Source organism: Cygnus atratus, chromosome 1 (genome assembly GCF_013377495.2).
Source record: "Cygnus atratus isolate AKBS03 ecotype Queensland, Australia chromosome 1, CAtr_DNAZoo_HiC_assembly, whole genome shotgun sequence".
Classification (NCBI taxonomy): domain Eukaryota; kingdom Metazoa; phylum Chordata; class Aves; order Anseriformes; family Anatidae; genus Cygnus; species Cygnus atratus.
In genome coordinates, this window is record NC_066362.1 from 177,756,860 (window position 1) to 177,770,925 (window position 14,066).

At 41.5% G+C, this 14,066-nt stretch overlaps 1 protein-coding gene across 10 annotated transcripts in view; it reads right to left on the reverse strand.

Annotated features, from left to right (window-relative positions):
• The window catches only part of ENOX1 (ecto-NOX disulfide-thiol exchanger 1), a 366,413-nt gene that overhangs the window by 246,010 nt on the left and 106,337 nt on the right, over positions 1-14,066 (reverse strand). For all 10 annotated transcript variants that reach the window (XM_035553403.2, XM_050715842.1, XM_050715826.1 and 7 more), the window contains one exon: positions 6,678-6,755. The gene's annotated coding sequence lies outside the window, so the exon portion shown is untranslated. The remainder of the gene's footprint in view (positions 1-6,677; positions 6,756-14,066) is intronic.

Consider the following 14,066-nt stretch of genomic DNA (forward strand, 5'->3'; position numbering starts at 1 on the left):
CAAGGTGGCTACAAAGAAAAGATAATAATGAGAATAAACCATCCTTGTTCACTGAAGATAGGACAGAAGCAACTTGCAGGTCAAGAAATAAGAAAAACAGTTTTCTAATGGTAGGAAAAATTAGGCCTTGGAATGAATGGCCCAGAGTGGAGGTACAGTGCTGGCCATCAGTGGAGACCCTGAGAAATGGGTCGGTCATCCATAGGTCTGCTGGGAAGAGCATCGGTACAGCTGATGTAGTTGTAGGATCCTCCAGCTATTTGCTAATTTTCTACGATTTGAAAAAAAACTGTCTAGTTAGCTGGAGATATTTTTTATTATTATTATTATTTTTCCTTTTTTAAGTTTTAAGATATTTGGGGAAATAGAGTGCTTTACCCTTTTCTTGGTTAATTTTTAATAATGTTCTGAAAGCTCAAAGTTAAAGAGTGCTTTGACCCAAGATTTTCTTTCATCTTTTTATTTTCATTTTTGCTGTTTGAGCAAACTGCCTGGTATTGCTTTCCTCTGATTCTTATAAAGCCTCTTGAACACAATATTCAGTGGTCTTTTTGTTTCTGAAATGTGGGATCGATGACATTAAGTAGGAACACATTATTTCCTGAGCGGTTGCCTACAGCCATTACTGGATCATTTCTTCTATAGAGTCAACCAACTCATATTAATGCTGATGTGGATTGCTTTAAGTTTTGCTTCTTGTTTTTCACTTGTGGCATCTAATAATCCATTTCTTTGCATTCCCTCTTCTCTGAAGCAATGGTTGACTCTAGAAATCTGAGTCCATCTGGAGAATTATATCTGAGGACTTTCAGACCCAAAGTGTTAATGTATGATATGCATTAGCCTGAAAAGAAAGCTGAAACTTTCTTATCAAATTCAAGGCTTTGCCTTACTGTTATTTATGATATTGATTGAACTTTGCTGGGTTTTGAGTTCTGAAGATAAACAGAAATGGCTCCTGAATTAAGCTGATGTCAGAGTTTCTGTGAGGCTGGAAAGAAGGAGATGAATAATCATCACAGACAGGTTGTAATGACAATAGCATTGCAAATATATTAATTGCAGGATCAAGCTCACCACCATTCTCCCTCATGTGCACAAAGCCAAAAAAATACTTGTAATGTTTACTGTTTGAACCGGTAGCCTTTCCGCATGTTTTAGCTAAAAAGTAAGAGGGAAAGGACATACAAATACCAGCATTGTGTCGGGCTGTGGTGGAAAAAAAAAAAATTAAAATTGTAACTGTTCATTTCAGCTGGCAATTGGCCACCTTAACACTTTTTTTTTTTTTTTTTAATATATATAACAGGCTCTGCAGGTCACACTGCTGTTTCTGGAGACTTGGACAGTAGCAGTTGCAGTGGATTTCTCCTTCTCTCAACTGGAGAAGATGTTTTAACTTCCTTTCAGAAGTGAAATCAATTCATCTCTTTCAGTCTAAGGTAACAGACTCTCACTGGAGCTGGAGCTTATGACTTTTATCTTGCTGTGACACCTGCTGTGGTCAAGGGGATTAGTGATTACTCCTCCTGGAAGGTGTCAATACTGATGATGTTTGGCTGAGCAGCTGTCCTCCCTCTTCTATTATTATTATTCATGATGTGTGATTGATTCTTCTGAGGACACTAGTGATAGAAAACTTAGCAGTTCTTAACTTTCTGTCTTTTAAAGGGACCTGAATGGACAATTACTGTTTCTGAAATGTGCTATGGCCACCATTTTGCCTCATCTATTGTTCAAATATCTCTGTGTAGCCAGAATGTGGGCAATGAAAAGGCGCAAGATGTATAGTTATCCATATGCTGAGAGCTATCAATTCCACACTTATTGTCTCTCAAACAATGTCATTCATTACCTAGTATCATACTGAGAAGAGAGAGAAGACATTGGCAGGGATTCCACCTAGACAAAGCTGAGGTAAGATATGGATTGGAGTCATTTTAGCTTAGGGTACATCTCCATCATTAGTTATCAAGCTTCTAAATGTTGGCCTTATTTTACATAATCTGTATCCATTTAACCGTCATACTGACAATATTCAGCTTAACATTGGCGCCTGAGTCAAGAAGTTGCAGTACACAGAGGGATGCAGATACACAGAAGGAAGAAATAAAACCTTAAAAAGTTTTTGAATTGGGACCTATAGGTTCTGCAATTGCTTATTCTGAAAAACAAACAAACAGAAAAATTAAATCAACTCCAATATACAGGCATTCTCTCAGTACTCAGCAGACTACTTACTATAAAGAAAGTGATGTTCAACTTTTCCCTCTCTTCACAAGAAATAAAACACCTAATGGGTTACAGTGGAGCAAATAAATCATAATTTGGATTTTAGGAATACCCTCTAAGTGTAGTGTAGTTCTGGAGGAGACTGCATCGGGTGGCACTGAAATTTTCTTGATGGGAAGATTTTGATTTTTATTTTTTTAAAGAATAGGTTAGGCAAACATCACTCAGATTATCTAGACGTCTTGATGGCAAGCCAGGCAAATGAGCCAAATGATTTTCAATGTCCCTAGGGCACCCTTGACTGCTAGCATAAAAGATCACCCTTCTTTTTACATCATGCTACAGGAGTTAAGATCAGCAAAGATCATTACCTAATTGCCACTTGGAAACACGATGATGGGCATGGGGGTGTGACATGTAATGAGACTTACTCCTTAGGGTAGTTTGCAGGAATCTCTCCACCATTTTCCTGTCCTTCTGGGATGTAGCTGTGATTAAACAACAGGGAGGGGTATTTCAGGATGCTTCTGGGCTGTTCCTCTAACAGAGGAAGCACTTGCCACCATTCCTAAAAACTCCTTGGAAGTAACTTAAAACATAAAAACAGTGGAAGATCTATTTGTTCTCTGGGTTGGTTGGTTTGTTTTCCAGGCATCCATATGAAATGCAGAAAGCCTTCTCTGGCCACAGCTCTTACTCAGGTGAGCAAATGTTCATTTTATTTTTTCTAATCATCACTTGCTCCTTATCTTGCTATAGGCAACAAAAGAACAAAGTTGGATAGTCACAGGCTCTCTGAACCATCGTTCAAAAAGCAAAGTACATAATTGCATTTAAATCAGCTTGTACGTACACCCCAAGATTTGAACACATTAATCTTTATAAACTCACAGTCCTGTTTTAATTTCTGTTCTATAAAATTCAACTGTCCCTTCATGACAGCTTTGAGAGATTTCCCCATCCTCTTCATTTTATTCTGCCACATTTTCTCTGAGCTTCTAGCTTATAGATTTTCTCCAGCTAACAGGCTACTTGGCTTCCACCTATTCAATAATTCAAATGCATGCATCAAATGCACATATGGCATATTTACAGGTAGCAACATCCCCTTTCCTTTCTCCCTTTTCATAGCCAGGCAATTCTCACAGAAAGTGCACAGAGATAACATGCCTGCTTGCCTCTGTGGTTCTGGCTTATGCATGAGCCTCTGCTCCGTCACTGCAGACCTCCATCCATGCCATCACCCTTGCAGCCTCGGGTGGGAAAGATGACCCGTGAGCAAAGCCTGGTGGCATCAAGGGCTTGGCCTCTCTGGCAGCATGGCTTTAAGGCAGGCATGAATATCTAATACAGTGGCGGCAGGGCTCTCCAGGTACACGTGCAGTGCTGGTAGGGAGATCAAAGGTATGGTTGCCATGCTTACATGCTCACGTAGAAAAGTGCTCTCCCTAGGCTCTTCCCCTCCTTTCTCCCCACCCCCACCATGACATTTACCAGCTCGCTATTCTCATAGTTGTGAAAATGACCTGAAGAAGCAGCAAAACAACGGTGTGGCACTCAGTGCACCAATACCCCATCGAGAGCTGGCCCCAGCTGACCGCAGGTTCGGGAGGCTGTGACACAAGGACATAGCTGAGGAGCACAGCCCGGGAGACGGGGACTTTCCATCCCACATTGCAGCCCGTTTCCTTTCCATGCTCTGAACTGTTTTCATTACCTTTGTTTTTCTCTACCTTTGTTTTTCTCTGTTTCCCCTAAAACCAAGACACGTGTTTCATCATTGGGGTGTCAAGGGCAAAGATTTGAGGAGACCCTGAGAGGCCTTGGGAAAAATGCATCATTTAGGGACCCCAACAGGTAAATTTAACAGGTAAAATTAACAGGTAAATTTAAGAAACTCCAGCAATAAATGAATGAGATTCCAACAAAGCAAAGATAAGTAACAAAGGTGTAGGGGAAAAGGAGGCTTCTCTGGAGAATGTATGAGGGATCTAGGCAGGAAATAAGAGAAAGTTTAAGAAAACAAGAACTGTACAAGAAGAGAAGATACTTATGAGAAAAAAAAAATACATAAAATTTGCAGCGGATGACATGGGATAAGTGGAAAAAGCTGACCAGGATTAAAGGAATTATTTGGCTAGACCAGTATCCTGTTTTCCTTCACTGCCAAGACCAGATGCTACAGAGAAGTGGTACAATAGATACCTACACAGCTGCAGAAGCAGCTTCACTCAGACCCCAGGGGGAGGACAGGTGAGCTCACCCTTCAGCCAGGCAACTGCCGTGTAATTGCTCTCTGACTGTGCAATATGAAAAGTGTATCTGCAATGGAAATCTTACTGATGTAAATATCTATTTGTTGCACAGGTTAAATGCAACACCTTTTGATAATACCTTGGGGCAATAGTTTCCAGGGAGAAATTACACCTTGTATCTCCTTTTCAGTAGCAATGTCTTGCCTTTCAATTTAATTGGTTTTCCATTGCTTCTGAATTATAATAAAGGTATAGCATGGTAGTATACCATGTTTCATGCCATGTAGTACATATATAATCTAATATGTACATATATCAAATTAATAACTTATTTTTCCTCTTTCTAAATGACACCATGGCAATTTGTATGTATATCTCAAAGCCATTATTTTTCAGGAATCAGACTTGTGAATAAGGAAACTTCTAAAATGTGTTTTAGACAAACTTGCCTAAACCTTCTTTGCAGAGCAGCTGTTGACTGCATTTGTATCAAATTCATGAGGCCCAAACACACTTTACTTTGGCAAACTTAGCAGGAACCCTTGGAAGTTTTTGGTGAGCCGTGATTCAAACAGCACTCACAGACAAGCCTGGAAAGGAAGATTTTATAAAGCTGTTGCTGCTAGTAAAGGATTTACAACCCAAATGCCAACATGAGCAACAAGTTTTCTCCCTTTATCCTAAGCGCCTTTCAGTTCTTGTACTTTTTTCTCCCTCCATCCCCAAAGAAAAACACAAATTTTGCCCTAAGGGACAACATCAATAAAGAAAGAAACAGTGCATTCATAAAGCTTTAGAAGGACAGAGATCATTCAACGGCTGTGCAATTACTCTGAAAAGCTACTTATTTTTGAGCACAGAGCTTTCACTCAACAGAGGCCTGAGGCATCACGATCTGATCTGTATCTGCAGTATCTCAACCAGCCTGATCTAGGGCTTTTGCTCATTACAGAAGCTGTAGCCATGTGTGAGGTTTACATCTAGGTTCAAATAGTTTGTAAAGCATTTTGGAGCTGGGGTTGCATTAAAGTGTATTACCAACTGATAATAATTTCTGATAATGAATTAAGGGTAGTTTTGGATACCTGTCTTACCCTAAATCTACCTGGGTTTGTTTTTGTTTAAGGTTTACAAGCCACTTTCCCTACAGAATTCATACACACTAATGGAACGCTAAGTGACTGCACAGAGGCAACAAGAAAATCAATTATTCCCACAGTGCTGATAGGTAAACAAAGTGAACGAAATAGAGCATACTGAAGCACGACTGTTTTTGAAAATTATTTAGGGCCACATACAACTCTCACAAGCCCTTAGAGTGCTCTGATAGCAACTTTTCTACCTAGATAGAAGTTTTTTCCCATTGGTTTATCTGACCAAATTTCTGTAAAAATGCTGTTCAGTACTACCTTTGAAAGCAGTAAGAAATCAAATTTTTCTCTGTTACATACCTGCACAGAAAAACATATTGAAATGCAGGGGAGTGTTTTCTACCCTCTAAATCATTGTGATCATGGCCCACTATGCTTATAACACTATCATTCTGGCTGACAAGGACACAGCATTAGCTGGAGCCTCCTCAGCATCCCTTGCCATGTTGACACTACAGGAGTCAAGCTATTATTATTACGCTCTTTTTACAGCTTCTTAAATATCAACTTTTTTTTTAAATATATATTTTCTTAAACTTTCCCTGAACCTCTCTTCCTGATCTGAAAGCTCCAGCAATTCTGCTGACCCTTTGCTGACTGTGCCTCCAGAAATATCCACAGCAATAGCTGTGGGACAGCCACTCACATATTAGCAACCTGGGTGGGAGCCATCGATTGCAGCGCCTTTTAGGGTACTGCAGCTTCAACACACATAGAAAGACATAGTGGTGAGGTGAAAATGACTTACAGGCCCAATTCCTTTCTGCAGTTCAACTCTATAAGCTGTAATAATTCACTTCAAAGGAAAGATGAATGGGTTACCCTACATTTATACAACGGTAACAGAATAGAGTTATATCCTAAATATTTTGCAAGAAACTAAAATCATTCTCTGTAACACTTGCTCCAGATTAAAATTAGACTTTCATTTCACTTGCATGCATTTGAGATGAAAAAAAAATAAATAAATAAAAAAGGTAACAAATCAGCACAGGAATCCGCATGGTGAAATAGTCAGAATGCAGTAGGGGTTACAGACCTGTACAAAAGCAGGTGACTTCTCAGCGGCCCCATCACTATATTTCCAAAGAAACGTTACAAATTCTCATGGCCAATCCTGCAAGAAGTAGAAAGAATAGTTAAACCTAGAGAGTTTCTAAAGGAAAAGAAAATAATATCAGCTGTCTCCTTGGATACGCAATGCTAAAAGCCAGTTTAGAATTGGTTTAGAGGATGTTAAACATTTTAAACTACGGAAGCAGCAAGATCATAACAATTATTTAAATATAACAAAGCCCAAGTTAAATAAAATACAAAATGCTAAGTTCTTTTTAAAGACATGTTATTGAAAACAGTCCTGATAAAAATGCAATGAATATATTGGACTACATTGGAAAGAAAAGAAAAAAGAGAGAATACTGAACCAATTTATATTCCCTTTGAACTGTCTGTAATACAGACCTTAAAGTGCATTTTCAAACATATAGCATATCAAAGAAGCAGACATTTATTTCTAGCCATGGCACTTCTAGGCTTTTGGTAAATGAAACCAGAAATAGTCTAGTGGAACTGTGCTGTGTGATAAAGCATGTACTGATGGGTTCTGCCCAACATAGTAAACAATTGTTTTTCTTTTAAGCAAAGGAAAAAATTTCAGCAGTAAACAAATGCCTTATGTCTTGCATGAGTTCTTCAACAGAGTCAAGGCAAACCTGTCGTTTCACACCTCCTGCATGTGCTACTCAAAGTCAAAATACAAGTTATGTTCCCCAAGATCTATCAGTTGCTATGTTTTCGATTATGACAACTATGATACACAAGGGTAAGTCCAATACACAACAGCTTTCAGCTATAATCCCCCTGGAATCCACGCCCGTTGTTATAAGGATAATTATCTGGGTATCCCCGAGGCCAATTCTTGCAGTTTTCGTACAAAAACCACCTCTTGCATAAGACATGAAATTTAAAATCATCCCCTTCACAGATATCATTGAGTCACTCCATTACCTCTGGGACAGATATAAATTATGCATTCTTTGATTCTCTTTAAAATTTTAGATGCACAAGGGGACCAAGAAGCATCTAAATGGTACTAAAAATATAAGGCATTCAAGAAAGAAACAATAACTTGTATGGTATTAACTGCTACAGTGCTCCGAAGGCTCCCTGCCTGGTCAAGAAAAGCACATAAAGCACTGAAACATAACAGCAGGCTTGCATGCTAATGGCTGCTAGTGACAAGGACTCATTGAATGTCACTGCTTCACATACTGCGTACTGTTCATTTTTCTTATCTGTGTGACCTCTCCTTTGAAATGACTGATGAAACTCCTGTGAATTAGCATCTCTGCTTCTGGGCATTTGCCACCAAGAAGGCATTCAGCAACATCTCTACTGAAACACAAAAATGAGGCAAGAAAAACAAATCATAATCTCAACAAAGACCAGTAACTATGCCTGTTAAAGGATAGTCGGTCCATACTGTGAAAGGCACGCTTCTCTGAAGCTTCCTTGTTAGGTTGGTTTTTACCTTGACGCCTTTTAAGAGCATTGGCTTGTCACAATACATGCATTCATATTTCAGACTTGGCTAACATTTTCGTAATTGGTGTGAATAAAAAGGAATAGCTGTTACTGCAAGAAAGAAAGAAATGTCTCTGTTCTAATGCCCTGCTGCTATGATGACCTATTTCACACTAGCATCTGTTCTGTTCTGATGAACCACTCCAGATGTAAGCTGGCAAAGCAGCACTGCAAGTATGTTGCCCAGACATCCACTGAGTGCTGCAGATGTTTTTTTCCACACTTCACATTTAATGTGTGCTTGATTAATTTTTTTTCTTTATTGTTTCAACTCCTTGGCCCACAGAATTTCCTATGAAGTTTGCAGGATCTGGGATCCAAACTGCAGCCATAAGGAGAAGCTCCCTTTTTGTTAGCAGGTTCATTAATGTCTGGAATAACGAGCCAAAAGAGCCTTGCTTCAAACTGCCAAAAGAAATGCAAACTTCAGTAATCTATTATGCCTTAATATTATTTGCCTGAGGAGTTAAGACAACACTCATTTCAATTTCAAAATTACAGATGTTTGTAATAATCAGATGCATCGGTCTGACCAAAAATATTACGCCCGTTCTCTGCCTCAAGCCCTTGACCTGAATGAGGTTAGTGACAGCGATATGAATGACTTGAGCAGAAAACCAAACACAAAAGTAGTTTTATCATGAAGTACAATATTTCTTCTGTCACTTAGCCATTTTTTTTTCCTCTCAAAATTACAGGGTAGACTGCAAATCTTCAAGGCTAGCAGCCGTTACGACAGCCTAAGTGCCATTTAAAAGAATTATAATTTATGACACGCCTTGGTAGAATAGCAAAGGTCACACAGAAGACTCCCCAGGGAGGGGAGGATGACAAAGGTTACAAAGATGACTAAAGACTAGCCTACAGGAAGGGATTTTCTTGCAACAGCTTCATCCTACCTAATGCACAGGCACCTCATCCAAACAAACAGCTCACCTTTAAGTTAGCTCCAAGGCATTGTTTATGAAATACGCCTCCGAAATTCACGTCTTAGCAGCCTGGCAATGTGCCCAGGGCCCACTGAGCTGCTGCCAGCCTGTGGACGCTGTGGGTCTGCCCCACAGGGGACAATGGGATGCATAGTGACAGATATGGGGACATCGCCTGCACACTGGGTAGACCATATTTGAAACACCTCCAGGATCCTTGCAAGCCATTGCCAAAATGGGTCCCACTTTCCCACTTCTGGGGCACTCAGTGCCATTTCCAGACCTCTACCAGAGTGGCGCAGACTGCTGCACTGTTTCTCTTAACAGCAACAAGAAGATTTGGTATGAGAAGAGCCTGAGATACACATTGCCACTGACACATTCTCGCAGGCAGTTGCAAATCTGCAAATCAGCCATCGTTCTACAAAGCAGCTTGGGCTGCTTTTCCTTGCCACAGCTACAGCGCTCCCCCCCTTTCAGCCACAACAAGCACAGAAAAAAAAAAAAAAAAAAAAAAAAAGACAAGGATGAAGACAAGCAGGAACAACTCTTCTTGGCACAGCTCCACTCTGTGCAGCATCATTTCTAGGCTCATAAAATAAGCATTAACTGGTGGGAGAAGCTGGCGCTGCGAACCTGGGGGTAACCGGTGTTGTCTGCAGAACATCAGAGCGATAAAGAAAAGCTTAACCTGAAGCCAGCATGCAATACAAGACAACTCTCCCCTCTCTTCAGAAATATGTGGCCATAACCATTTTGAAAACTGACAGCTCCCAACTGCACCCGATCAGTTGTGGATGCTGCCTGCAGCCAGATCAATGGCTGGCGCTTGCCAAGGAGGTCTGCATGGCTCTGAAGGGTACAGCGCTAACAGTGGCCAGTCAAGAAGAGACTATTGATCACTTTGAGTATAAAGGATTATCCCTTGTTTGCTGCTGGGTGACTACTACAGCCCCATCCTCCTGGTATTCGGTCTCCATGCTTGGCCTCCCATTGCATGAGGAGGAACCTACCTGCTGAGGACTGGGTAACCACCCAGGTTGAAATTCTCATTTTCATTCAGAAATTCCCATCTATTTCCTGTACGAAAATAGGACAATTCGCTGGAGGGGACCAGCGTGACGGACATTAATAGTGTCTGCATTCTCTTGTTCTGGCAGTCTCTGGTCTATTACCATGGTTGATGAAGCCTTTTGCTGGCTATTCAGATCACAGGAAAATTTTACAGTCTCATAAACACAGGCAAATGACAGCGGAGTGCACCTTTGGGAGACTGAAGGGCAGAAGGTAACAGTAAGGCGGGATGCAGCCAAGCAAGCCTCAGATTACAGCAGTATGTTTTATCCTGCGCATCACCTGCAGGAACAAGGGAAGGGGAGCTTAATGGCACAGGAACGCTGCGAACACAATGAATAACCCACGAGATGCCCCCTCCCAAGTGACAAATCCATAGGGCATGTTATCAGGAGCCCTCCCGAACCCAGCTGAGAAAAGAAAATAGGATTTTCAACACGTGTTTTGCCTTGCACTTGGAGTTGCTTACAGCGGTATGGCAACTCCTTCCCAGTGCCAGGCTATGATGGACTCTACGTGTGGGGCTTTTATACTCTCTGGTGTTGGTTTTGTATGCTGTCTTCCTTTATTAATTTTAAACAGAAAGGGGGGATGTAAATTCACCATTGGGGATATGTCAGTGTTTGCTCAACATGCTCTATATACCTTTATTAATTTTGTATTGAATGGTGGATGCGATTTCACTCTGGGGGAAAATCAGTGATAGCAAAAGGCCTTTCCCACTGCAAGGGAGCAGTGGGAAAGGGGAGATTATTTCTCCCTGGGTTTGTTTAGAGTGATTTGTGTACTATCAAGGATTTCTGGAGCTGGGGAACTTTTGCATTCACGAACAGCCAGTTTCAGTGCCATGACCTACTGCTCTGAAGAGGTTGATTATCTTAACGTAGCATTTGTTATGCAAGACTTACTGCTTACAGTACATTTTAAAAGCAGAAGATGATGCCTTTTTATAATGCAGGAACAGAACTTAAAGGGGGGAAATTAAAAAGCTTTCAGAACAATACCTTTTTTTTTTCTTTTTTGATGGTGCAAATGCATAAAACCCACAGCAACTACAAAAGGTTTGTTTTCTGACAGAAGTTCACTAGGTTTAACTCTCAGCATATTGCAAAAATGGCCTGAATCAGCATGGCCGGCTTGGCAGCCTGTCCTTTCCACCCCTGCAATTCCTGGGCCCCCAGCGAGCCAACACTTGGCTTGGGGCACACAGGGACACTTGACTCCACAGACCGCTATTCCCCGAGGTCTGACGGAAGAGAGCTGCTCACTTTTGTTTAGCTCTTTGCTCCCTACCTTTAATTCACACATCAAGCTTACACTCCACCACAGCAAAACCTTTTGCTTGCAGACTCTTAGTCCAAGTCTACCGTGATCATAAAGGGAATGTCCCCTTACTGTCATTTTTATTTTCCTGGGAGAAAAATGTCCCAGAGGAAAATATTGTCATGCCTCCTTCAATTTCCAGAGGCTCCCAGAAGGTCAAAACTTCTTCACACAGCTTTGCCAAATGCTGCAAAAACAGTGGTGTCCTGGAGGATCCTTTCACAGATCTTAGTCAAAAGGCAAGGAAAATGCAGATGTCGTTCACTGTCCAGCTTTTCATGGCAGAAAATACCATAACTCTGCACTCTATTTCCACTTTTGGATACCTCTGCACATCATAGGGTTGTGGGGGTTTTTTAGCTCTTATTTTCTTAGTGACCTTCAGAGCACAAAGTTTGGGACTTTGTAGCTCTTCTACAGTTCCTACAGTGCCTGGATTGTTGTTCCTCTGTAGGGTTGATTCCACAGTGATTCCTTGATCCAGGGACCAGATGCAGCAAAGGGGCCATGGGGCAAAGGTATCCACAGACAGTAATTCAGGGAAATTTTGCTGTATGGAGAAGGGAAGTGAATATTCACAAAGGCAGCCTAATGTTTTTGTTTGCCCTTCCCCAGACAGCTGTGACACAGAGGACACATGACCAGAAAGCAAAAAAAAAAAAAAAAAAAAAAAAAATTTACCAATCAGAAGACTATATACATATATATATATATATATACACTGAAAAATAAGGACTTCCTAGGATTTTTATTGCTGAACAGAGCCTTCCTGAGATTGCTGTTCATTACAAACTTGAAATGTTGAACTGAATTAATTACTTGTTTGATCAAAACGTGTTAGAGACTTGAAAACTGAATTACGGAGTAGCTGGCTCTCACTGCACACGCTTACGGTACAAGTCATTCTTTTCCTAATCTGGTGCAGCTGGCACATGAACTCCCTGCATGACTGATGGCAGAGGCCAGAAAGTTTCTGCTCTGGGACAGGAGGAGCATGGTTCCCATACTGAGCACCAGAAACAACTGCTTCAGATGAAAAATGAGTGAGGGAAACAGGAAAGAAAGGGGTTAGGGAGTGCAGCTGTCTGTTATGGGCTCTGTAGGGTCAGCACTGCTATATGTACTGGGTACAGCTGGATTTTGAACAAGCAGGAAGGAAGAAGGAAGGGCAGGATTTGGAATCTGGCTCACATCCACCCAAGACAGTAACATGCAACTTAGGGAAAAAGTAATAAATAGCCGGTAAATGCCATAGCACATGATGCCAGCAGTCTGTAACAGAGGCGAATGTGGTGATACTCACCAGCCTCCCCGCTGTGCTGCCAACAGCCTGGGGGTTCCCTGAGACTGAAGGCAGGCAGGCAGGGGGACAGGGAGCAAAGCACGTCAGGCAGCCCTGCCTAGCCATGAGCACCTTGTTCAGGATCCAGCTTACTGCACCCATGGCAGGGGACATAAGTCTCCCAGGGCTCCACATTCTTCATCTGTTAGCTGCATCCTAAACAAACTGCAGGTCCAGCAGTGGCATGTGGTGCCCAATTCCTGTCCAAGTCCTCTAAAAACAGAATATGGGCTACAGTTCTGGTTTCTGTCCTCTGCTGTCTTGCAAGCCACCATCCTTCTCTTCTCTCTTTCGGTGCCACTGTGTATGAAACTCTGGAGGGGAATTTAATTCAGCCATTTAGCTATCCTCCCAAATCCTATTTCACTGAAGACCAAATCTCAGAGATTCTCATCCAGACCTCCAAAGCTGCCCATAAAATCTACAGTTAATTTAATAAGATTAATAACTGACATTAGAAGGGACTGCTAGGAACACCTAGTCCAACCTGCTGCTCAAAAGAACCTGGTCAGGTCCTTTTCCAATGGAGTTTTGAGTATCTTTGAGGATGGAGATCCCACAGTCACTCTGGGCAATTTGTGTCAGTGTCTGATCACACCCACGGTGAATTTTTTTTTTTATATTTTTTATATTTCCCCAAATATATGTAATCACAATTTCATTTGTTTCAATCTGTGTCTGCTGCTTCTTCTGCTGTCACTGTGCACCTTTGAAAAGAGTTTGGCTTTGACTTCTCTGTCCCATCCCATCAGGTAACTGTAGACAGCAGCAAGATCCCCCAACCACTTTTTCTTCATTACAAGAGCCCTTTCTGCTTCTTCTCATACATCCTCTACTCCAGCCCTCTGTGTATATTGTTGGCACTCTCTGGGATATGTCTGGGATACTCTTCAGTATGTCCCTGCCTTTTGGGGAGCCCAAAACCAGGCACGGTACTTCAGATGTCATTTTACAACTGCTGAGTAGAGGCAAATAATCACTTCTTGCTAAGTTAGGCCCAGCTGAAAGCATCCAGGAGGCTGCAGAGCACAGAGCTGGGAAAAAAAATGCTCTAGAAATGCATGCTCAAATGTGAACTAAATATACAGATTTTTGCTATGAGTGGACTAGCACTGAAACTAGGAGGGAGAGGGACCAGGGTGAGACGCCCCAAAGGGGGGTGGACCCCCTGCCCTGT